At 40.2% G+C, this 24,990-nt stretch overlaps 1 protein-coding gene across 4 annotated transcripts in view; it reads left to right on the plus strand.

Annotated features, from left to right (window-relative positions):
- The window catches only part of LOC130929511 (SPRY domain-containing SOCS box protein 4-like), a 166,091-nt gene that overhangs the window by 8,051 nt on the left and 133,050 nt on the right, over positions 1-24,990 (plus strand). Inside the window, exon 1 of one of the 4 annotated variants that reach the window (XM_057856683.1) lies at positions 13,692-14,817. The exons of the other annotated variants lie outside the window; for them this stretch is intronic. The gene's annotated coding sequence lies outside the window, so the exon portion shown is untranslated. Of the gene's footprint in view, positions 1-13,691; positions 14,818-24,990 lie in introns of those variants that run through there. 4 annotated transcript variants of the gene reach the window in all.

Raw genomic sequence — 24,990 nt, forward strand, 5'->3', positions numbered from 1 at the left:
TTCTGCACCCTGAGAGATAAATAGTTCTAAATATCAACAAATCTTAGCTGCCTCTTACATTCCTAACCATAAAAAGGGTTCAATTCAGCAGCAGGATGGTGCTCCATCGCATACTTTAATCTCTACCTCAAAGTTCCTCAAGGAAAAGAAGATGAAGAACCTCCAGGACTGGCCAGCCCAGTCACCAGAAATGAACATCATTGAGCATGTCTGGGCTAGGATGAAAGAGGAAGCATGGAAGATGAAACCCAAAAATGTTGATGAACTCTGGGAGGCATGCAAGACTGTTTTTTTTTATGTTCCTGATGACTTGTATGTAGAGCTGTCCCGATGCCATCGATGACGTAAATCCGTCGACGAGCACAACATCCCGTCGACGGTTAATGAAGGGTTAAAAAAATATATGTGTGGAAAGTTCAGAATGTCGACGCTCTGTATGCAAGCGGGGAAAGGGGCACAAAGCCAAAAAAGCGCACCAGAGTATTCAAAACATTCATTTATTTCAAAGAAACAAAGGAGGCTACACTCTTGTGTAACTAACTAACTCACTAACTCACCAACGACATGTTTTATTGAAGTTGCTAAGCCTGTCGCGATATGCAATGAGTCCATTTATCGCACGGCAAATAAAAATGAGGGCGGTAATTTTCACGGCTGCGTTTTATCGCCGCGCGCGAGCGTGCATACGTTGGTGCGTGCGTGCTGATGGCATATGAGACTCCAGTTCCTTTCTCTTGTCAACACGCTGTAGAATTAAAGTTCAGACATACAAAATAGGAAAACATCTATATTAAACACTGTAACGTTAGCACTGCTACACTGAGGTGAATAGGGGAAAAAAGGCAACCTACTTTAGCTTGCTATAAAACATTGGCAGTCGTCTCGTGAAAGCAAACTTGCGGTTAAAAGGTGACACTTCAAACATGAAAAATCGCTGGTTAACAGCATTTGCAAACGAAAAAAAAAAATCTATTTCTGACACTACATGCAATGACAAAAAGTGTTTTTTTGCGGAGTGTAAAGCTGAAGTTAGCTGTTTAGCGAACGTACTTCCGGTGAACATTTCAAAATAAAAGCATGTCATGTTCGTCATATAAATAACGATTTCTGGAGTTAATCCCACATACTTCAGAATTCAGATTCTACACTAAGAATACCTTTAAAATGACACCCTTTATGAAAAATCTGATTGGCAATGAATAATTATTATAATTATTATAATACCGTACTATTATATATAGTACTATACTATAATATTAATGCTAGGTGTTTTTTAAGAATTATTTTGAATCATGTTGGAAAGGCTAAGTCAGTGTTCTGAATCTATTACATTCCATTCTTTTGCACTAGTTAACGCTATCAGCATTTGAACTAGGTTTATTTGTGATTTATTATAGTTAATTACGTGTTTATTTGTACTTTAATAAATTAAGTGTTCCAAAATGTTTTTGTGAATTGATAAGCGTCAACAAAAATTTCATTGCTAAATTAGTTTAAAAAAAAAAATTATTAAAATTTTTTTTTATTAGATTAGTCGACTAATCGTAAAAATTGTCGGCTGACTAATCGGGAGAAAATTAGTCGTTTGGAACAGCCCTACTTGTATGTATCCTTGCCGAACCGCATGGATGCAGTCCTTCAAGCCCATGGAAGTCATACAAAATATTAAATTTGGATCTCACAGCACCACTACTTAATTCGCTTATGTTATGTAACATATTTTTGTATTTCAAGTACATTTTTTGTTCAATTTTCACATTACTTCCTGTAGGCGACAAAACATTTGTCTTGCCAAAATTTGACCTTTATGTCTTCATTAAATGATCAATCTTTTTTCAGTGAAACAAATATATTTTTGTACATTCAACATCATTTGGGAGGGTCTTAGCTTTCATATGACCCATTTCTGAAACCAATTGAATAATTACAGTCAGGTTATTAGCAATTTTTTCTACAAAATGGATAAGCGACAAGACTTTTGTCAGGGACTGTAAGCTGACACCGTTTTTTTCCCTCAAAAGCACGTTTGATTGGCCGATGACTAGTTAAATTTCCTTGTTTTTAGTGTAAATGTACTAGAAATACTAGGGGTGCACGATATCCATTTTTTGAAACCGATACTGATATTGATAACTTCCTGCTCCTCAAAGTCGATATCGATATCGATAACCGATAATAAATGTATAATTTAAAAAATGTATATTCACCCTAGTTTTTGAACACCTGGAGGTTTAAAAAAATAATAATGGTGGATTCAACATAGATTTGTCTTTGTTCTCACCAGAAATTTCATAATGACATGAACATTATTATAATGAACAAAACAAAGACAAGAACAGTCTTGACTTCAAATAAAGTGCCAATAGTTATTTTTTCAAATAAATATAATTTGAGTTAATCACAATCAACTAGTCAATATAATTGAAGATCTGTTTCCTGAACAATGAGCACTGAACTAAAACATAAACCCAACAGGTATTGTGCTTTGTCATCAGATAAAAATATTTGGTGCTACAGGAGACTGTTGTGGTCTTGGTCCATGAAACAACTTTCTTAACCTGGGAGACAGGTTAGGACAGCAAGCCTATCAATAACCAAAAGGCCTCTCAATAACTTACTAACTTATAACTAACACTGTAAACATTATATAGTAAGGTTTATCACTCATTCCTCATAACAAAAATATGGTAGAACAAAAAGGATTAATGGCTTGCCTTATAATAATCAATATAAACGGCAGTGAGTGAACCCATATTCTATAAAGTATGAGGTTTATTCTCTGCATAGTAGAGCTGGGAATCTTTGGGCACCTAACGATTCGATTACGATTACGATTCAGAGGCTCCGATTCGATTATAAAACGATTATTGATGCACCCCCTTCCTTTTTTTTTTTTTTTTAATAAAATTGTTCAAAAATACTTTCAGGCTAAACCAAACTACTATTTCAGTATCAAGTTAACATATAGCAGTAAACAAATATACAAAAATAACAGTAAATAAAAAACTCCAGTCCCCATTCTGTATCAGCAGCTTTAAACTACATTCAATTAATTTAATGTTGTGAATCAACCGTTAAAGTTGCTCCCGTTATTCCATAATTTTCCTTTTGTCTACTTTCGACATGTGAAAGTTCTAAAACTATTTTAAAGATAGATTCAAGTCAATATTTTACCGATTTAGGAGTATTTTAGATAAAAAGTTAATCGGTTTGCTTGGAAGGTTCGCTGCAACAGCCTTGCAGGGAGGTGTACTGCTTTAAGATGGCGGCCGTTTACTAACAGCCGCATCTAGCTTTTTGTAGGTGAGCTGCTAACGCTACCGAATCCATATTGCATCTAGTCCTATATAAATGATATCTACCATAACATTATGCTACTTTGTAGCAGCTTTTCGGCAGCAGTCAGGTATGTTGTTGTTTTTTTATCTCGTGGCATGAGTTGAGCTAGAGCCGTGAGTTGAGCGTTGGCATTACCCGAGGGGCCGGTAATGAGAAGCATGATGTTTAGCTACTCTCGCTCCGTTCCTCATTGACCACGTGGCGCGCTGAGTGTGTTGTACTTCCGCTTTACTTGGCATATTTCAATAATCGGAATTTGGATGTTTGTGAATCGTTCTCGAATCTTCCACGGCCGAATCGCAAATAATCTAAGAATCGGAAATTTTGCACACCTCTACTGCATAGTATAAAATCCTACCAAGCATGCTGACAGGACTAACATTACACGACAATTATTATATGTATGCACACTAACTTGAGCTACTGGCCTTAAGCATTGGCTGGCTTCTGTAACACAACAACAAGTTCTGTACATATGACCCTTCACCACCGAAGTAAACATATATTGCACATCCATATGTGATAGTAAATATAAATACTTACAGACATATATTTCCGAGGCGGAAACGTAAGTAACAGAACGCATTCACGTTTGTCAATGCCAGTGTTGGGCACGTTACTTTAAAAAAGTAATTAGTTACATTACTCACTACTTCTTCCAAAAAGTAACTGAGTTAGTAACTGAATTACTCTATAGTAAAAGTAACTAGTTACCAGGGAAAGTAACTATTTTCGTTACTTTAAAAAGAACTTGTTGTATGTCAAAGAATTTGAAATTTTCTGAGCAGTATTCGAGTCAGTGGAATAGAGAAGAACAGACTGGTAGCTAACTTGTTAGGTGCTTCAGCAGATTTGAATTGCTTACCACAGATGTCGACAAAAGCTTTGCCCCGGGACATAAATTACACATTACATGCAGGTTCTTTCCTTTTAATTTCACCAAACTTGAAATAGTGTCTATATCTCCACCTCTTAAAGGACAATTTTTCTTCTGAATGCTCTGCCATCCCGACCCTGTGCATCTGTTTTGCGTGTGTGTTTGCCGCACGCGCTGTTCCGGTTTGCTTGTGAAATCACCGGCTCTGATTGGCTTTCCACGACACATGACTCTAACCCTCAGCCAATCACAATCACTTCCATCGCATCTCTCGAGGGGCTGCATTCAGGTAGCTCGTTTCCCGACAATTCACGTCACCTTCAAAGGATCTGCCATCCTCAAGATGGAAGCAGAATTATTGCTGGCTGACAGTGGGAGATGGGAACGAGGCTAGCATCAGGTGTAGCAAACACAGAAACGTTACCAAACTTTGGAAACCATTGTCTAATTGAATGAGCAGGGACAAACAGCTTGGAGTCAGAAGTACGTGCGCTATTCTCGAACCTGAACGCACCCCAAGTCTTGGATGACAAATCAAATGAGCAGAGAGTCGACTCGACACGGCTGGTAGTTTCTTCAATTTATTCAGAGTAAGTAACGCATCGCTTTTGACCGTCAGTAACGGTAACGGCGTTGTAACGGCGGAAAAAGTAATTAGTTAGATTACCCCGTTACTGAAAAAATAACGCCATTACGTAACGGCGTTATTTATAACGGCGTTACTCCCAACTAGGGCTGTCCCAAACGACTAATTTTCTCCCGATTAGTCAGCCGACTATTTTTACGATTAGTCGACTAATCTAATAATTATTTTTTTATTTTTGTATTTTTTTAACTAATTTAGCAATGAAATTTTTGTTGACGCTTATCAATTAAAAAAAAAACATATCGGAACACTCAAATCATTTATTAAAGTACAAATAAACACGTAAATAACAATAATAAATCACAAATAAACAATGAGTTCAAATGCTGATAGAATTAACTAGTGTAGCATCCCGATTGAAAAGATGGTCTCTTAAACTGATGGTTTACAACTTTTATTCCATCCTTGATGTAAACACACCGTAAGAGCTACGGCGCACACAAATAAAGCAACACAATTAGAAATTAACAAAAACTTTTCACATTTTTCCTTTTAAACCTTATTTATATATCAATGAATTGCCTATATGAATTGCCTTTACCTTATTACCTTATCATTGACAATCTCTCCCTTGAGTGCAATCACTGTATATACTGTATATATTTATGACATTTTAACCTTATATAATTTTCTATACCATAAAATAAACCATAACATGAAATAAACCTTTCAATTAGCATTAAGAACAATACTAATAGCACTTATAGGCCCATTGTCAATGAAACATTATTATTTAGTAAGGCGACAGCACCCTCTGGTGTACAAAAAAAAAAAAAAAAAAAAAAAACCTTACAAACTGCGTGAAGGCGCTTGAGGTGTTTATTCATGGCCGACGTGCAGCTAAGCTTGGCACTGAAGAGACAGGACAGAAGAGTGTACTCTCCTTTGTTTCTTTGAAATAAGTCAATGTTTTGGACACTCTGGTGCGATTTTTTTGGCTTTGTGCCGCTTTCCCTGCTTGCAAACAGAGCATCCGACATTCTAACTTTCCACGCATATATTTTTTTAACCCTTCATTTACCGTCGACGGCATGTTGTGCTCGTCGACAGATTTACGTCATCGATGACGTCGACTACGTCGACTAGTCGGGACAGCTCTACTCCCAACACTGGTCAGTGCTAACGCTAGACACAGCACTGTGTAAAGTGAATGAGTTTGTGGGCCAAATTATAGATGCAGCGAATTATTCTAACCGGCAGGTGGCATCAATGCCCCGCAAATGGTCAACTGATTTCCCAGCCAGCGAGCACAGTTCATACTGTATTATCGGTCCTATCAATTATGTTAGTGGATATATTGGGATGACGTCATAATTCCTATTATCGGACCGATAATTATCGGACCAATAATTATCGTGCACCAGTAAGAAATACGCTAGTTTGAAACGGCCTTTTTAAAAAAAAAAAACAAAAACATCTCTTTTGCACGGTGCGCCACAATATTGAAAGTGTAGGGGAAATCCTGCACTGTATCTCGAGGCCGGGCCAAGTGTCCTCTTTTTTGGAAATCAAAATTTGGTCACCCTATTTTTATATAAATTTGCTTCTGATGGGGGGGCAACTACACAGAGGTAAAGCTACCATCAATTACGTTAAGGAGTGCTCTTACATTCCTTCACTGTGCCTAAGTGCTAACAAGAAATGAAACTTGTATGTATTAGTGTGTGCGATGAAGCAGCTGATACATTGCAATGATACAACAACTTATGTCATGGTGCCATTCGTGGTAATATGAGCGCATTACCACGCGGTTAGTCAAGCGTGCTAAATGTACTTCTGCTTAGTTTCGTCAGCTGTGTTTGAGAGAACTGGCAGTCGCTGTTCTGTTGATGTGAGGCAGTCATTTCAGGACAAGGTGTAGCGGGCTTCCGGCAAACATCTCGTGTCAATTCACATATTCATGTCCGCTCTTGTTGTTCGCCTCCCGGATGTTCCCAATCATCCCTTCTGATGTCTTTTCTGATCGGACGGGACGCGCGGGCCGGCTGGTGGTTCCTGGAAAGAGAGCTCATTTACATATAAATGATAGTTGGCCACCGCTTGCTTGTTATGTTGTGAGTCATCTTGAAAGCCTGTTTCCTCAATATTGAAAATGCTTCATCCTGTCTTTAACTCATTGGCTGTCACTGAAGTTTAGCAATAACCGTTTAGGAGTTACGGTAGTTCAAAGTACCGTATTTTTCGGACTATAAGTCGCACCTGAGTAAAAGTCGCAACAGCCATAAAATGCCCAAGGAAGAGGAAAAAAACACATATAAGTCACACCGGAGTATAAGTCGCATTTTGGGGGTAAATTTACTTGATAAAATACAACACATAGAACAGATATGTCATCTTGAAAGGCAGTTTAAAATAAAAATTAGGGGTGTCAAACGATTAAAATTTTTAATCGAAAATTAAAATTAATCGTAATTAATCGCAATTCAAACCATCTATAAAATATGCCATATTTTTCTGTAAATTATTGTTGGAATGGAAAGATGAGACACAAGATGGATATGTACATTCAACATACGGTAAATAAGTACTGTATTTGTTTATTATAACAATAAATCGACAAGATGGCATTACCATTATTAACATTCTGTTAAAGCGATTGATGGATAGAAAGACTTGTAGTTCTTAAAAGATAAATGTTTGTACAAGTTATAGAAAATTTATATTAAAACCCCTCTTAATGTTTTCGTTTTAATAAAATTTGTAAAATTTTCAATCAAAAAATAAACTAGTAGCACACCATTGTTGATGCCAATAATTACTTACACAATGCTCATGGGTGCTGAAGCCTATAAAATCAGTCGCACCCAAGCGCCAGCAGAGGGCGACAAGTACACATTTCAGTGTGCTGTCATTTTAATGTTTGAGCGGGGCATGTGCGTTAATTGCGTCAAATATTTTAACGTGATTAATAAAAAAAATTAATTACCGCCCGTTAACGCGATAATTTTGACCGCCCTAATAAAATATAATAGAGAACAACATGCTGAATAAGTGTACAGTATGATAATGTTACATGATGCATGAACAACGAAATGCGAATGTGGCCGGTATGTTAACTAGTGCTGCAACGATTAATCGATTAACTCGAGTATTCGATTAGAAAAAAAGATTCGAATTAAATTTTGCTGCTTCGAGTATTCGTTTAATTAAAGTGGCGTTGTAATGGTTTGTTTTTGAAAGTGTTTGCATTTTGTTTTATTGATTTGGGTGGATACACTGCCCTCTAGTCTGCCTCATATTACATGGCCAAATCCAGCTGCTCCCTGTTTAGACCAACATAAGCTAGGTTTTTGTTTGAGCTAATGTTTTTTAATGCATTCGTAATTTAGTTTAAAGGTATATTTAGCCATTTTTTGTGGGGAATATGTGTCTGAGCCATTTGTTAAGAGTGTTGTTAAAAAAAAAAAAGAGTTAGTATTTTATAGCATTTAAGCTAATGGAAGTTTGCTTTGTAAGTTAGCCAATTGTTCTTTTGTTGTACATATGTAGATACTTATTTATTTCTTTTTTATACCGTTTTAGGCCCAGCTCAGGTGTTTTAATTTTTTCATGTTCATCCGATTACTCGATTAGTCGAACTAGTTCTAGTAGAACTAGTAGAACTAGTTCATTGATTAATTGACTACTAAAATAATCGATAGCTGCAGCCCTAGTTTGTTATCAAGCGTAATGAAATTTTTAGGTAAGAAATAAGATTTTTTTTTATAAGATCTTGAAGTTTTTGAGTGAAAACAGTAAAAAAGTTTGTTTTTTGTTTTTTTCTAGTCACTTCTGAGACGCAATTGTTGGCTGTTTTCAACAATGTACATCGAAAATAAAGACATTGATCGACTGAAAATGGTTCAATATTAAATGAAATGTCTTGTTTTCAGATGTATATTATTATTTGCTCCTTACCTAAAAAAAATGTTTTATCCGATTAATCGATAGAATTTTCAGTCGAATACTCGATTACTAAAATATTCGATAGCTGCAGCCCTAATGTTAACATAACAGCTATTAAGAGTTATTCAGATAACTATAGCATAAAGAACATGCTAACAAATTTACCAAACCATCAGTGTCACTCCAAAAAAACAAAATAACATGTGAAATGATATAATAATGTGTTAATAATTTCACACATAAGTCGCTCCAGAGTATAAGTCGCACCCCCAGTCAAACTATGAAAAAAAACTGCGACTTATAGTCCGAAAAATACGCTACGCATGCGTAAATTTGTCGCCGCCGACACATCCGTCGTTAAAAGGTTAAGAAAATAAATGCAATCCTAATTTGTGCATTAAAGAGTTAAAAAAAAAACTATTTTAGTTATGTAGAAATGATGGCATCGATTATTTTTTGTCGTATCGATCATATGGATTTGACGGAAAACTCTCAGGTGACTTGAAGTTCCGTTCTGAGACCCCCAATTTCACCAAATTTCAATTGTCTAATATGCATTTGTGATACATCATTGGAAAGCTTAAAATCTCAGTTTTTCTGGGGGAAGAATAAGTCGGGTTTTTTTTCTAAACTGAATATTAGACATCGATTAATGATTGTAAGCTAAAAATGACAGACATTTCGAATAATGAATACGGTTACTGATAGAGATGTCCCGATCAATCGGCATCCCGATCGATCGGGTCCGATCATGTCATTTTTAAAGTATCGGAATCGGCAAAAAAATATCGGACATGCCTTTTTTTAATATACGTATATATATTTTTTAAATTAAATTGTTTTCTAATTGTATTTAACGTTACAGACATAATACGTTACACTCATCCAGAGTCTTCAGTTTAGGCTTAAGGTAGGGTTATCAAATTTATCCCGTTAACGGCCGTAATTATTTTTAAAAAAAAATCATCACGTTACAATATTTAACGCAATTAACGCATGTGCTGCACGACCAACTCACACATTGTCGCGTTCAATCTGTAATGCCGTCGTTTTACCTATATATAGAGCTAAAAGGCAGCGTTAAATGAGTAGAGACAATTTTGGCAGCCTTTGGAGCCTTTTTTTAATTGGATAAAGCCTTACAATCCCTCTCCCTATGATTAGAAATATCGTGGGAAGCAATGTGGGGAAGAAAGGTAGTAATTGATCTTTTTCTTAACACCCTATGTTATTTCCAAACGCAGAGAAGATATAGCAATTGGTACCAATATGCACAGTCATGGTTGGACTTCCCATCATGCATTTGGGCAGAATAGTTAAATGGCTACAGTATCATTTACTGAAAGCTCAACAAATACACTAGATGGCAATATTTAGTCACAATATACAAAGTCACATTCATCCTTTAAGAATTACAAGTCTTTCTATCCGTGGATCCCTCTCACAGAAAGAATGTTAATAATGTAAATGCCATCTTGAGGATTTATTGTCATCATAAACAAATACAGTAATTATGTACTGTATGTTGAATGTATATATTTGTCAGAGTTTTATTCATTTTTTTCTTAATGCATTGCCCAAATGTATATGATCGGGAAAAATTATCGGGAATGATTTAAATTGAATCGGGAGCAAAAAAAAAAAAAAAAAGCAATCGGATTGGGAAATATCGGGATCGGCAGATACTCAAACTAAAACGATCGGGATCGGCTCGGGAGCAAAAAAAACATGATCGGAACAACCCTAATTACTGACCTTCTTTTTATGGCTAGGTTGAAACAAAAGCAGTTGCGCGACGTCCGTAAACAGTGGTTTCCAGAGTCAAACGGTCAAATTAAAAATAGTTCGGGGGCTTAATGCGACATGAATCTGCTATGGCAACATAAAGACATATTGTTCTATCAAACACAACAGTTCTTTTGGCTTAAAATACAGCAGTTTATTATAGAGAGGGTGCTTTTTTCAGCCTTGTCTGTGTTTTCCGCCATTTTTAATATTGTGACTACAGTAGTGTCAACATTCATCTAATGCCTTTCTGACTGATTTGTTTAGGGCTTTGTAAGTGTTATCTCATCGGACGTGGGCGCGTCTGGTCTTCTGAAGAAACCCATTTCCATAATTAGGGAAGGCCAGACACACAGGGGTCTCCCCTGACACCCCGTGTCTAAGATGTAATTATTCATGAGTTGGCTAATTGTGGCCCAAAACAGTAGACAACGACAAAAAGAGGGCTACGAGATTTGACATCCAAACGGTGAAGGCTACAATTTATTTCATGCGCGCCAGGCTTACCCAGGATCTTCTCGTTTCTCTCTTTAAGTGAATTTATCACTAGTAGACGTTAGAGGAGTTCCAAAAAAGCGATGATTACATGCATCGTGATTCGACACGTGACGATTCGATTACGATTCATAAAGGTTGAAAAACGATGTTTTTCCCTCATAACTTTATGGCAGCCGCTCGTAGCAGAACGAAATTCAAGACGCGTCTGCCGCCCGAGCACCGTTAGCAGGCGCGCGCACGTTATCATGGATGCTGCTGGTTACTGAGAGAGAGACTTACTCGTTTTTAAAAGACTGGAAAATACATTTGTGTATGAGAGAGGCAGGTACAGAGGCGCAACCCGGTGGTTGCCTTTTTGTGCGCAAGTTATTTTTTTAGAGCAAGAGGGGATGAGAGATTGTTTGTTGCTCCTTGTCATTTAGATATCCAGCAGTAGTTTTATGGCATTTCAATTGAAAAATGTCCTGAGTCTGTTGCAGAGGTTGCGCTAGACTTTTTCGTTGTCTGTCATTTTGACTGACAGGGTCATAAAAATCCGGTCATAATCTATTTTTACCTGTCACTTAATTTTTAAAAATGATAATAATGACATTGTGGTGACCCTTTGTTTAGCATAATTCACTTTCCCTACTTGTGTGTCCATTTGGCCAAGCGCGTTACCGGCTACGACACAGTCATGTGACAGAGACACTTAAGAGCCGCGCGCGTTCCGGCTTGAATAGACAGTTCACAGAGAGCAGCAGAGCTACAGCGGCTGGACACAGCAATTCCAGCTAACAAGACTCTTAACATTGCATACCGCTTCAACATATTCAATAGTATTTAGTTTTCATTCATTTTCAATTAATATTCTGTCCGAACAAGCTTAACAGAGAATCTACACCGTACCATCACACATCAAGCAGATGAATAAGTAACTTTTTCTCCGCAGTGACAAAAAAAGCTGACTGTGGCCCCAGTAAGTAGCCACCGTTTGTCCCTAATAGGGAATGAATGGAAATCGTGTACGAAGGAGATGTTTACAGAGCTAAACCTACCAATTCTCTCCGAAAATGATGTGCCTGGTGCCAAATTCATTGGCAAAGATGTGGAAGAACATAAAAATGTTCAGTAAAAGAGATGGCTTGAGTGTCGAAGGCTGAAAAAGACGAAAAAAAACGAGCCGACCTAAGCATAGCTTTAGCTTTTTTATCGACGCGACTGACAATGACATTCTCCTGTTTCAACAAGCTATCCTTTACCATCAGCCCTGTCTTTCTTATATATCCTCTGGTTGTCCTACGTCTCTTACCGTTCTTGGGGGTAATTTAGTTAGCTTTGTGTAGCGATCGGAAATGCTACTCAGTGACAGCCAACGAACACTTTTAATTTTTTCATTGATAACACATCTTAATTCTATAATTTATTTACACTTCCCCTTACTAAAGTTGTTTTTTTTATATATATATAACAGAAACGGTAACAGTGGCAGTCAGATACCATTGTAATTCTTTTCAGGTCATTCATTGTCAGACAGAAGCAGTACAGCACAACGTTACGCGAAAAAAATAAAGTAAAAATATAAAAATGGCTTACCTCTTTGTCCTCTGAAAGACCATGCCAACCCAACATAATGTTTACTGCATATGAAACGTGAATGGATTCGCCGAGGTGGTGTTAAAGTCCACGCAAGTTGATTCGGTCTTCACATTTTTTCCTCTCGAGTTTTTGGTTTCCGGAAACGTATGAAGAAAACATCCTTCATGTGTCGTAATGTCTAGAGTCGTTTCTACAATTTCCAAAAAAGCAAATGCGTGATCGGCATGTTCATTACCGGAAAAAAGTAGCACTTTTTACGTTGGGTCTATGCGAGGGCGGGTCTATAATGTCCCACTTCGGCTTTACTTCCGCTTTACGATGCGACGTCACGGTCTAAAAATAGCCTGCGTGCGGTACGCCATTGCGTGCCCGATTGTGTAGTCCCTCTTTTATCAACACCATCGTCGTTTTGGGGCTTTTTGAATGAACTTCGGACACTCAGTTGCCTTGACATTTTTCCGAGTAAGGCCAACGACGTCATGCATCAAGAGAGACAATCGCTAATTAATATGCCCACTCGCCACCCTGTGGTCTGGGGTGTGAATTGCAACCTGTCAAAATGACGGATGGACTTCAGTTTTTTCCGTCACCGTTTTAAAAAATCGGTCAACGACGGAAAATATTCGGTTAACGCGACCCCTGGTCTGTTGCTAAGACCCGTGTCCATCTAAAAGAGGTGAGTAGACGAACCCTCTTGTACTGTTTAGCCTTTATTGTTGTTGTTTTTGAGATGTTAATAGTTAGCGCTGAGCGCTAAGCTAATTAGCTAATTCGCTTACGCGTATTTCATATGCAGAACGTGTAAAACCACGATTAAGTACAACGGTAACACTACAAACATGCGAAATAGTACAGAATTCTGTGAAAACAAAGTATATTTGTTAAAAGAAGTCTAATTTCTAAAGACACTTGTTTCCAGAAAATGTGGAATTCATTACACCTGTGTAAATGTTATTGTATTGTCGAGAGAAATAAGTACTCTCTTTAAAATGGTTCATGTTTTTGCACTTTCTTGTAAAATAAATAAATAAATGAAAAAGCAGCTTAAGGGCAGCTTTTTGTTTGTATGGGCATGTTTCCATTGTTCCTGTTGCATCAATAGGATATTTTAAATAAATAATGGACATAAATTTGTTTGGCTACTGTATTAAGTAGTAATGTGCGATGCATTGATAATCGCGATAATTGCAATAACCGCGATCATCGTCAATACCGTGATCATCGTTTAATAATCGGATCGCAGCACCCTGAATCGTAATCGAATCGAATCGTGGGGTGCCTAAGATGGCACACCCCTAGTAGACGACCAACCTGCACACTTCAAATTAGGGGTGTGGCAAAAATATCGAAATGGTGATATGCAGTGATGTGAAAAAATTGGGACAAACTATGGAAGCCTGTGTATTTTCTAACATATTTGGTCATGTGGATATTTAATAGGGGTGTAACGGTACACAAAAATCTCGGTTCGGTACGTACCTCGGTTTTGAGGTCACGGTTCGGTTCATTTTCGGTACAATAAGAAAACAAAATGCAAAATATAAATGTGCTAGTTGTTTATTACACACTTTAGTGCTTTCAACAATAGGAACAGTAGCCTTTTCAAAGCTAGAATTCTGCTCAAAAGGTAGCGGGTGTTTAAAGATAATAATCCAACAACAATTTGCCTTTCAGACCCTGCGTATTGGTCAGCTTTCTGAAAGAAAGAAGAAAAAAGAAGTCCTCTGCTAAAGGGAAAAGCAATCCCAATGACAAAGATTTTAACATGTATTTTCCAAACGAAATGCCTCAATGAATCATTTTTTTTTTTCTTATGAACGGTTTTCAAAAGCTTTATTGGTGGATTTTCTCAAGTTAAAGCGCCACACAGAAAGTAATAGATTTAATTGTGTAAGCAAGATCTGTGTATTATTCTTATTATTTAATTACAGGTGTTTTAACATTTTATTTAAATGGACTATTATTTATTTTATTATGTGTTTATATTTTACAAATGTGATGTAGTATTCATTTATATTGTATATTTTATGTTGTATAACTTTAGTTCCTATGTGATTAGTTCCTACTTGTTTTGTTGTGGTAGGAAGGTTTTGTATTGAACACGGGGCCGTGTTGGTTATTATTATAGCAGAGAAGACAGCAGTAAATCAACAAAGACAAGTCAACTGTGCCCCGATCTACCACTCAAGAGATCTGATGGACTCAAAAAGTGGGTTACGATTGCATATTAGTTTGAAAATCGACCGGATCCACCGTATTTTTACACGAGTGACTTCCGGTCTGCTAGCTAGTAGTATCGACGCAGGAGAAATAATAGCGTCAAATAATAAACTGCCGTTCTGTTTGCGTGCATCGCGTTGAGCCGATTCTGGGACGCGTCTAACAAGCGGCCGCACTGCGACTGGTGTACATTGGCTGATTGACTTTAACGGGCGCGTTTCACTGCGTTTATCGCGGCGGCCATGTTGTCGCGCCGCTGACGTTTCTTACTGTCCTACCGTGTTGGTCCTCATAGTAGAGAAGACGGAGTAAATATAATCAACACAAAGAAACTGTCACCCGATCGACTCACAGCCTCGAAAAGGGTTACATTACGTCAGAAACTCGTTCGGTACGACTGCGTTCCGAACCGAGCACCAAGTACCGAAACGGAATACATGTATACGTTATACCTATATGTAATACATGAATACGAATACATGTACCGTTACACCCTTAGTATTTAATATCAATTTTAACAATCTTATGAGATTCAAGTAATAGAATTAAACAATTTTGTTCATGTCATTATGAAAAATCTGATGAGATCAAAGGCAAATCTATGTTGAATCAACCACAATTTTTTTTTTAAACCTCCAGGTGTTCAATAACTCAGGTTATACATTTTAAAAATTATATATTCATTATCGGTTATAGATATCGGCTTTGAGCAGCAGGAAGTTATCGGTATCGGTTTTTAAAAAATGGATATCGTGCACCCCTAACTTTGTGTTTGTGAAAGGTGTCTTTATCTCAGAAAACGCACCAATGGCATTATACAGGGCTCACTCTGCTGTATTTTCTATAAAACCTAGCGAAAGAGCTAATATTAGTTAGTGTTAACATGGTGTGAGGTAAGTGGGAGTAGCAGCGCAGTCTGGTCTATTTCTGGATATAGAACCAAACCAGCAAAGGTTCCTGTTACAAAACCTTGAAAGATAAGATGAGAACTCCTAAGAGACTCGGATGTGAAATTATGCTGTCTCTATTTCCAATGTGTGATTGCAGCAGAACACAATAAGACTGAAGATATGGTTTTCTTCATGCCATTTGAAGATGATCATGCACCTTTCCAGCATTAAATGCTGTGAGTGAACGATCATATTTCGGTTCCATTGACGGCACTACACGTCCAATCCATTCCAAAAATTTGAGGTGCACAAAAGTGAGCTTCCTGTTCATTTGAGGGCATTTACATGTTACTTCTTGTTGATTTTTTTTTTTTTTTTTTAACTTGTCCTGTTCAGCTGCTTGACACTGAGAATGGAGATCTGAGTGTCTGATTGATCTAAACAGTTTTAATGTATCACATGGGAGTATGACATTCATCCATTGTGATCATTCAACGTACAGTACTTCGTTTATTAGGAGAAAAGCAATGAACAGGAAGGGGGTATGGGGGAACAAAAGAAAAAAAGGAGAGAGAGACAGAAAAAGCACAAACAACAAGAAATACCTTAAACGCCTTCTCTAACTAACTATGAATATATTGGACTTATGTTTAGCTAGTTGTATTTCCGGTTTTCACCATGTGGGGGGGTCTGATAACCAATGAAAGGGGGCGGGGGGGGCTGAGAGATAAGTGATTTGAAGGGGTGAAGTGTACCTAAATCATCAATTTGGTCTAGAACCCAGTATTTGTGTGAATCCCTTGCGAGTGTGAGTATGTTGGCATCCGATTCTATGCCGTCTCTTCGCTAATCCTGACACCGAGGTTTCCTACTTGAGTGGGTCTAATTTCACCTAGTCAAGCGTGATAGTCCCGCAGATGAATTGAGATGCCGCGTGGGACGTGGGTGCCACCCCAGGGCCACGGCCCCTCCTCAGCCAATCTGGGGGGGCGGTCCAGCCATAGTCAGAGAAGTGCAGCTCATTAAGGGGGCTATCGCCACCCCCCCAGGTCCCCCGGGCCACCTGCTCCCCCATCAACCAGCCCTCAGGGATGGGAAGAGGTGACGCACCACCAACCACCATGCCCACCTACGCCTGCCCACCCGGCCTATGTTTCACAGCCCCCTAACCAGCACGGCACATTGCGGAACCCGCAACGGCCCACCAAGTCCAGGGCAGGGCCCCCCAATGGATAAGGCGACATCTAGCTGACCCACCGGCATCCAGCCAGCGACCCGCGCAGAGGGAATACCCAGGCAGAGAACAGAGGGGAAGGCGGAAACGAAAGAACGCCGAGGAGCCGCCGCTGGGCGACGCGAGATCGGAGGCCCGACCTCCCCTCACTCCCGCGGCCGGTAGCCCGTCAGCAAGTAGGCCACGCCCCGGGAGCCAAGCCATAGAGAAAAAGTGTGGGACCCACCTACCACCCTATTACCGCCGGTCCCATCCCCCCTTGCTGGAGCTCCACTTTGGAGTATGATGTCTCTGGTGCGTTAAAAGAGGTGCAGGAGTGGCGGGGCCTGCCGTGAGGAGGTAACCGTGGTCCCGTCCATCCCACAACCTTGGTGTGTGATGCATTAAAATCAAGGGTGAGCCGGCCCAGGACTGTATGGTCCCGTCCCGACTCTCCCCGGAGGCATGAATGAGTATGTAGGTGCCAGGGTGAAAAATGTTTATAGTGCAAACTGAGGAGTGCGTGATTTTTAGAAAAAAGGCTCCCGCAGGCGTAGCCCTGGCTGCTAGAACCGCTGGCCGCAGGGTGGAGGAAGCGTCAGGGCCCCGATTAATCCCCGCCTCAGACCACCCCCACCACTGGAGACCAGGGGATAGCCACCCCACCGGCAGGGGACAACAAGCCCCACCCCAGGCCGCATCGGCCCCAGGAGGCCCCGCCTCCGACCCCGCTGACTAAAGGGCAGCGGTAGCTGCCGCGGTCCCGGAGAGGCGGACAGGTCCATAGACGGACCAAGGGGTTGGAGGCGCGACCCCCCCCCCCCCAAACCCTAGGCCGGGAGGGGTGTGCGGTATGACACCAGAGAGCACCTCCCCGGTACCCAATACAAGGAGACGTGGCCCAGGCTGGACCGACCCGGGAGGGCACTGCGCCCCCCCAAAGGAGTTAGTAACATAATGGAATCTGTCATAAGGATTCAGTAATGCCCATGATAGTGTGATGTCATAATTATGACGGTCTTAAGATAGTCTTATGGCGCTCTTGTCAAATAAAGTGTTATGAAATACGATAACTAATAATTAATGAAACAACCGGAACAGTAACTGAATTAGAGCTGCAGCTATCGAATATTTTAGTAGTCGATTAATCAATGGACTAGTCAGTTCGAATACTCGAGTAATCGGATAAGGAACATGAAAAATTAAAATACATGAGCTGAGCCTCAAATGGTATATTTTTAAAAAAAAAATGAGGATCTATGTACAACAAAAGAACAATTGGCGAACTTACATAGAAAAAGTCAGCTTGCTTAAATTCTATAAAATGCTAAAATTTTTTTTTTTTTACAATGCTCTTAACAAATGGTTCGGACACATATTCCCACAAAAAACAGCTAAATATACCTATAAGTTATGAATGCATTAAAAATGATTAGCTCAAACAAAAACTGAGCTTACGTTGGTCTTAACAGGGAGCAGTTGGATTCAGCCATGTGAAAAGAGGCGGACCAGCGGGCAGTGTATCCTCTAATCAATAAAACTAAATGCAAACACTTTCAAATTAAACCATTACAACGTCACTTGAATTAAAGGAATACTCGAAGCATCAGAATTTAATTCGGATATTTTTTTCTAATCGAATACTCGAGTTAATCGATTAAACATTGCAGCTCTAAACTGAATAAAGAATTAGCACAGAACATGAATTTTGATTGTTATTTAGATCTATAGTGCTGCAATGCATGCTAGGAGGCAGTGTTGGGAGTAACGCCGTTATAAATAACGCCGTTATGTAACGGCATTATTTTTTTCAGTAAGGGGGTAATCTAACTAATTACTTTTTCCGCCGTTACAATGCCGTTACCGTTACTGACGGTCAAAAGCGGTGCATTACTTACTCTGAATAAATTGAAGAAACTACCAGCCGTGTCGAGTCGACTCTCTGCTCTGTTGTCATCCAAGACGTTCAGGTTCGAGAATAGCACACGTACTTCTGACTCCAAGCTGTTTGTCCCTGCTCATTCAATTAGACAAAGCTTTCCAAAGTTTGGTAACGTTTCTGTGTTTGCTACACCTGATGCTAGCCTCGTTCCCATCTCCCACTGTCAGCCAGCAATAATTCTGCTTCCATCTTGAGGACGACAGACGCTTTGAAGGTGACGTGAATTGTCGGGAAACGAGCCTACCTGAATGCTTCCCCTCGAGAGATGCGATGGAAGTGATTGTGATTGGCTGAGGGTTAGAGTCATGGGTCGTGGTAAGCCAATCAGAGCCGGTGATTTCACAAGCAAACCGGAACAGCGCGTGCGGCAAACACACACACTCAAAACAGATGCACAGGGTCGGGATGGCAGAGCATTCAGAAGAAAAATTGTCCTTTAAGAGGTGGAGATATAGACACTATTTCAAGTTTGTCGAAATTAAAGGAAAGAACCTGCATGTAATGTGTAATTTATGTCCCGGGGCAAAGCTTTTGTCGACATCTGTGGTAAGCAATTCAAATCTGCTGAAGCACCTAACAAGTTAACTACCTGTCTGTTCTTCTCTATTCCACTGACTCGAATACTGCTCAGAAAATTTCAAATTATATGACATACAACAAGTTATTTTTAAAGTTACGGAAATAGTTACTTTCCCTGGTAACTAGTTACTTTTACTATAGAGTAATTCCGTTACTAACTCAGTTACTTTTTGGAAGAAGTAGTGAGTAATGTAACTAATTACTTTTTTAAAGTAACGTGCCCAACACTGCTAGGAGGCATGTGTAACTTATTAACCCAAATAAGCCGTACTGCGCAGGATTCAAAATGAAGGAAATTTCATTATATTTAAAGTAAGCTAATGAAAATTAAAAAGCTAATTTCATTCTTTTAATAAGCCTTGTAACTTGCTAAGGCATGCAAAATCTGACAAAATAGCTAAAAAGTAATAAAATAACCCAGAAATACAATGGTATTGCCAAAAGATACAAAATATATGTTTAATTTAACCTTAAATTTCCGGTGAGCTGTGGTAGCCCAATAAACAAACGTGTATCGATATCTTTGACAATGCTAGCTGACACGCGCCTCCAGCAGGGAGTCGGCAATAGTGCAGCTGGGGCTCGGCAGCTGCGCCTTCGCTTATTGTCAACAGAGAACGAAATGACGGGCAGATGACTCATTAGAACGGCGCGTGTGCTCTTGTGGTGGCGTCCAAAAAATTCTGACAGTGATGAATAGACGTGTGATTCACGTCGACGGGCACCGCTGAGGACTAGCGGGGGTGTTTAACAGAGGAAAGACGCTCAATGCCAGGCGGGTCGGGGGGGGTGAAAGATGCGTGATGGGACGAGGAGCCAAAAGAAAAGGGAAGCAGCTTGTACTGGTGAGAGTGGGCAGATAGCGAGAGAAGAGGAAAAACTGGCGGGAAGGAGGCTTGTGCTTGAGTGACTCATTTCAGACCAGAAAGATGGCAAAGGATGCAGGTGACTAATCACAGGACGCAAGATGGGAAGTGTGGGAGAAGAAGGTGGCGAGGAGAATGAGGACAAAAGTCACAAAAAGCTGCCAAAATGTGCCAGGGACTGATCGTAAATGTAAACAATAAACTCTGACCTGGAATTGCCTCCAAATCATTTGGAATTAACTGAGAATAACAGGTATGGGTATGGCAATGAGACAAAACAACGGTAATAGCACTAGCTTTCTATAACCATAAACAAGTTTTGTGCACCTCTCAGATGGAATTTTGGACCCCTCTTCTTTTGCGAACTGTTCCAGGTCTCTCAGATTTGCAGGGTGCCTTCTTGCAACAGCAATTTTGAGATCTCTCCATAGTGTTCAATATGATTTAGATCCGGACTCATCGATGGCCATCTCAGAATTCTCCAGCGCTTTGTCTCCAACCATTTGTTGGTGCTATTTGATGTATATTTTGGGTCATTGTCCTGTTGGATCACCCATGGCCTCTGACGCAGACTCAGTTTTCTGAAACTACCATTTTGATAGTCTCCAGATTTCATGACACTGTGAAGGCACCCAGTGCCAGAGGTAGCAAAACAACCCCAAAACATCATTGGACCTCCACTATGTTTGACTATAGGCACTGTGTTCTTTTCATTGTAGGCCTCATGCTTTTTTGTGGATCTAGTGGGCACTGGTCTCCAACCATTTCTTGGTGCTATTTGTTTTGGGTCAATGTCCTGCTGGAACACCCATGACTTCTGACGCAGACCCAGTTTTCTGACAGTACACTCTACATTCCGGCCCAAAACATTTTGATAGTCTCCATATTTCATGACTCTTCTCACACTATCAAGGCACCCTTTGCCAGGGAAGGCAAAACAACCCCAAAACATCATTGGACCTCAACCATGTTTGACTATAGGCACTGTGTTCTTTTCTTTGTAGGCCTCATTCTTTTTTCTGGCACTAGTGGGCACTGGTCTCCAACCATTTCTTGGTGCTGTTTGAGGTATATTTAGGGTCATTGTCCTGTTGGAACACCGATGACCTCTGACGCAGACCCAGTTTTCTGACACTACACCCTACATTCCGGCCCAAAACATTTTGATAGTCTCCATATTTCATAACTCCTTCCACACTTTTAAGGCACCCAGTGCCAGAGGCAGCAAAGCAACCCCAAAACATCATTGGACCTTAACCATGTTTGACTATAGGCACTGTGTTCTTTTCTTTGTAGGCCTCATTCTTTTTTCTGGCACTAGTGGGCACTGGTCTCCAACCATTTCTTGGTGCTTTTTGAGGTATGTTTTGGGTCAATGTCCTAATGGAACACCGATGACCTCTGACGAAGACCAAGTTTTCTGACACTACACCCTACATTCCAGGCCAAAATATATTGATAGTCTCCATATTTCATGACTCCTTGCACACTTGCAAGGCACCCAGTGCCAGAGGCAGCAAAGCAACCCCAAAACATCATTGGACCTCAACCATGTTTGACTATAGGCACTATGTTCTTGTCTTTGTAGGCCTCATTCTTTTTTCTGGCACTGGGCACTGGTCTCTAACCATTTCTTGGTGCTTTTTGAGGTATGTTTTGGGTCAATGTCCTGTTGGAACACCCATGACCTCTGACGCAGACCCAGTTTTCTGACACTACACCCTACATTCCAGGCCAAAATATTTTGGTACTCTCCAGATTTCATGACTCCTTGCACACTTTCAAGGCACCCAGTGCCAGAAAAAAGAATGAGGCCTACAAAGAAAATAACACAGTGCCTATTGTCAAACATAATGGAGGTCCAATGATATTTTGTGGTTGCTTTGCTGCCTCTGGCACTGGGTGCCTTTAAAGCAGCAAGTGTTTGAGTTTATCATAGTGAAAGCCACCTCAACCGTCTGCCTGGGTCGCTTGCTCAAATTGCAATGTGAAATGGAACCGCAATAAAAAAAGGTGTCGACCAAAGAAAGGAAACTATGGACTAGTGCTGCAAAAAGTAATTGATTACCTCGAGTAATTCGATTGGTGGGAAAAAAAGCTAAGTGGTACCTTGAAGGAACCTTGTCATGTAAACGGACCCTTGGCGTCCGTAAGAGATCTTAGCTTAGCGAAAGCCTTGAATAAGTCAACGATACATGAGCTGCCACTATAACACGAGAGTCAAATGCATTTTTGAAGTGAACTCGAAGGAAAGCTAGCAAAAAAAAAAAAAAAAGCAATCCACGTACTTGCCGGGTGTGATATGTTTTATACGGCCCAAGGGAGGCATTTGCTTCTGTCAGTGAGAAGAGAAGGAGATGCAGGAGATGATAAGACGCTCATTATTCCACTCCTATTTTTGGCTGCGTATTCCCACTCTCATACTTGCGCTTATAGAAGGAGACGTCATCTACATCCTACTTAAACCTGACACACGTGCCTGTCTGTCCATGTATGTGCGTTCGTGTTTATTTCGTGTGCATGGCGTTGTCATGGTAACGTTGTAACGTAGGTATTGAGTAGGGGTGTAAAGGTACACACAAGTCATGGTGCGGTATAACCGGAAAACAAAGGTTTTTTTTTTTTTTTTTTTTTTTTTTTTTTTTTTTTTTTTTAAATTGCAGCACTTGAAAGTCAGTTTTTATCCAATTGGCTAAAACTAAAAATGTCATTCAAACTTTTTTTTTTTTAAACAAAACTAGAATGATCACATAACAACTAACTAAATAGCATCACTAGCAAGTAACGAAACAACCGGAGCAGTAACTGAAGAAATAATTACTCTAATTTTCTGACTATAACAAGATCAGATTTTAATTTCTAGTTTCAGGGCACGTACGTAGTGTAGTCTTGACTGCGCCAGAGCGCGGTCAAACCGTTCTCTGTTAAGACAGGGGGTTGGGGGACATTGTGCATGAAAAGGAAAAAAATATATATTTGAAGTATTTAATATGTTGAAGTTTTTATGTTTATATCAAATTGAACATATTTAATCAGACAATGATTTACATTAGAAAATATGTGAATGTAAAGTAAAATAAATTAAGGGTCATTCAGGGGCCCCTATGTTCCCGAGACCCGGGACAGCATACCTGGTTGCTTTTTGTGGCTGACATGCTCTTTGTCCCCGGCCGGGAGAGCACTATACTCGGCTTATTGTGCTTATGTCCCCGATTTTCTGTCAAATTTTCCGACCGATCAGAAATTGCAACTTTGAGTTAAAAATAGCCGCGAATACAGCGATTACAAAGTAAACACTACAAACTTTCTTTAAATAAAGAACTACTTACGTTTGATCATGGATGGGCATGTAAAAAGCTCTCCTCATACACATTAGCTGGTCATTTTAGCTGCACAACAAATGCAGCTCTCGCTGTTTACGACTTCACTGTGTAGTAAAGCATTATTTTGACATATTCGTGTTGACCATTTGGCAGCAACACGCGCCTCCGACGTCGACAGGTTTGTTGGGCGGTCATTGTCCAGCTGCTTCCCCGGCAAGCTCTTCTGTCCGTAGTAGCAGGGGAACGAGCTGTAAATTGCTCTCTGTCAGGCGGGTTGGCGATCGGGGGAGACGATCGGCAACCCAGTCGTCATGTGAAATGATCCGGGCTAGTTATGTGGGATTTTCCGCTTCGAGGACTTTGAAACATCACTCGGTTGGCGTTAGCATGTCGGCTTGCCGTCACGCCTCTTGGTTTGTTTACGTTCTCCGAAGCCGGGGAAGGGAAATGACATAAACCCGATTTAGGTGGCATAAAATATCGCTCGGGAGGTGCGACAGTAAAGGTGAAGAATATCCTGTAAAAATATTGGAGTAGAGAGACTGAAACTAGTGTTGCACCGATACCATTTTTTGGCCCCGATACCGATACCTGGCTGTGCAGTATCGGCCGATACCATACCGATACCACCGCCGCGGCGCTGCCATATTTCCTGGTTTGTTTTTCGTCCATATGAAAAAGCCCCCTTTTGATTGGTCGGGAGTGGCTATTGGCCCGCTCTCATTGGTCTGGAGCAGGCCAATAGCGATAGCTGCTTGGTGTTCACGTGTCATCACACAACACAGAGACAGAGTGTAGTGAGCGCCAGGAGGAGAAAAAGGCTGTGGTCAAATGTTATAATAATGGACCGGTAAATGGTATCGGTGCCGTCTTTGTTGGTACTCGCCGATACCGATACCACCATTTCGGGCCGGATCGGCGCCCCCTGCCGATACTAGTATCGGTATCGGTGCATCTTTAACTGAAACAATGACTTTTTGCGGCTCTCTTCGTCATGTTTTCCTGTTTCTGAATAATTCCCCCTCAATGGGCTGAAAAGTAAAACCGATGAGCCAATTCTCCCGCTGACGTCATCCACCTGTTGGGGACGCTAGAGCCTTATAATGGTAGGCATGGCTAACCGGCAGATTAAAAGACTAATTTCTCGTCATCTGCGCTTTGCTAAATTGTTGTATATAGTCAAATCGTCTCAAAATATGATTGTAATTCACATAATAATCCTATTTCAGACTTTTTTTCTCCTGTCGTACGCACTTTAAATCTGCCTTTTAGCTCCTCCTGTCATTCCAGCGCTCCGTCGCCTCCGTCTTGGTGATGACGTCAGACAATGATCAATTTCGGCAGATTTA

The sequence above is a fragment of the Corythoichthys intestinalis genome, chromosome 14 (genome assembly GCF_030265065.1).
Source record: "Corythoichthys intestinalis isolate RoL2023-P3 chromosome 14, ASM3026506v1, whole genome shotgun sequence".
Taxonomy (NCBI): Eukaryota; Metazoa; Chordata; class Actinopteri; order Syngnathiformes; family Syngnathidae; genus Corythoichthys; species Corythoichthys intestinalis.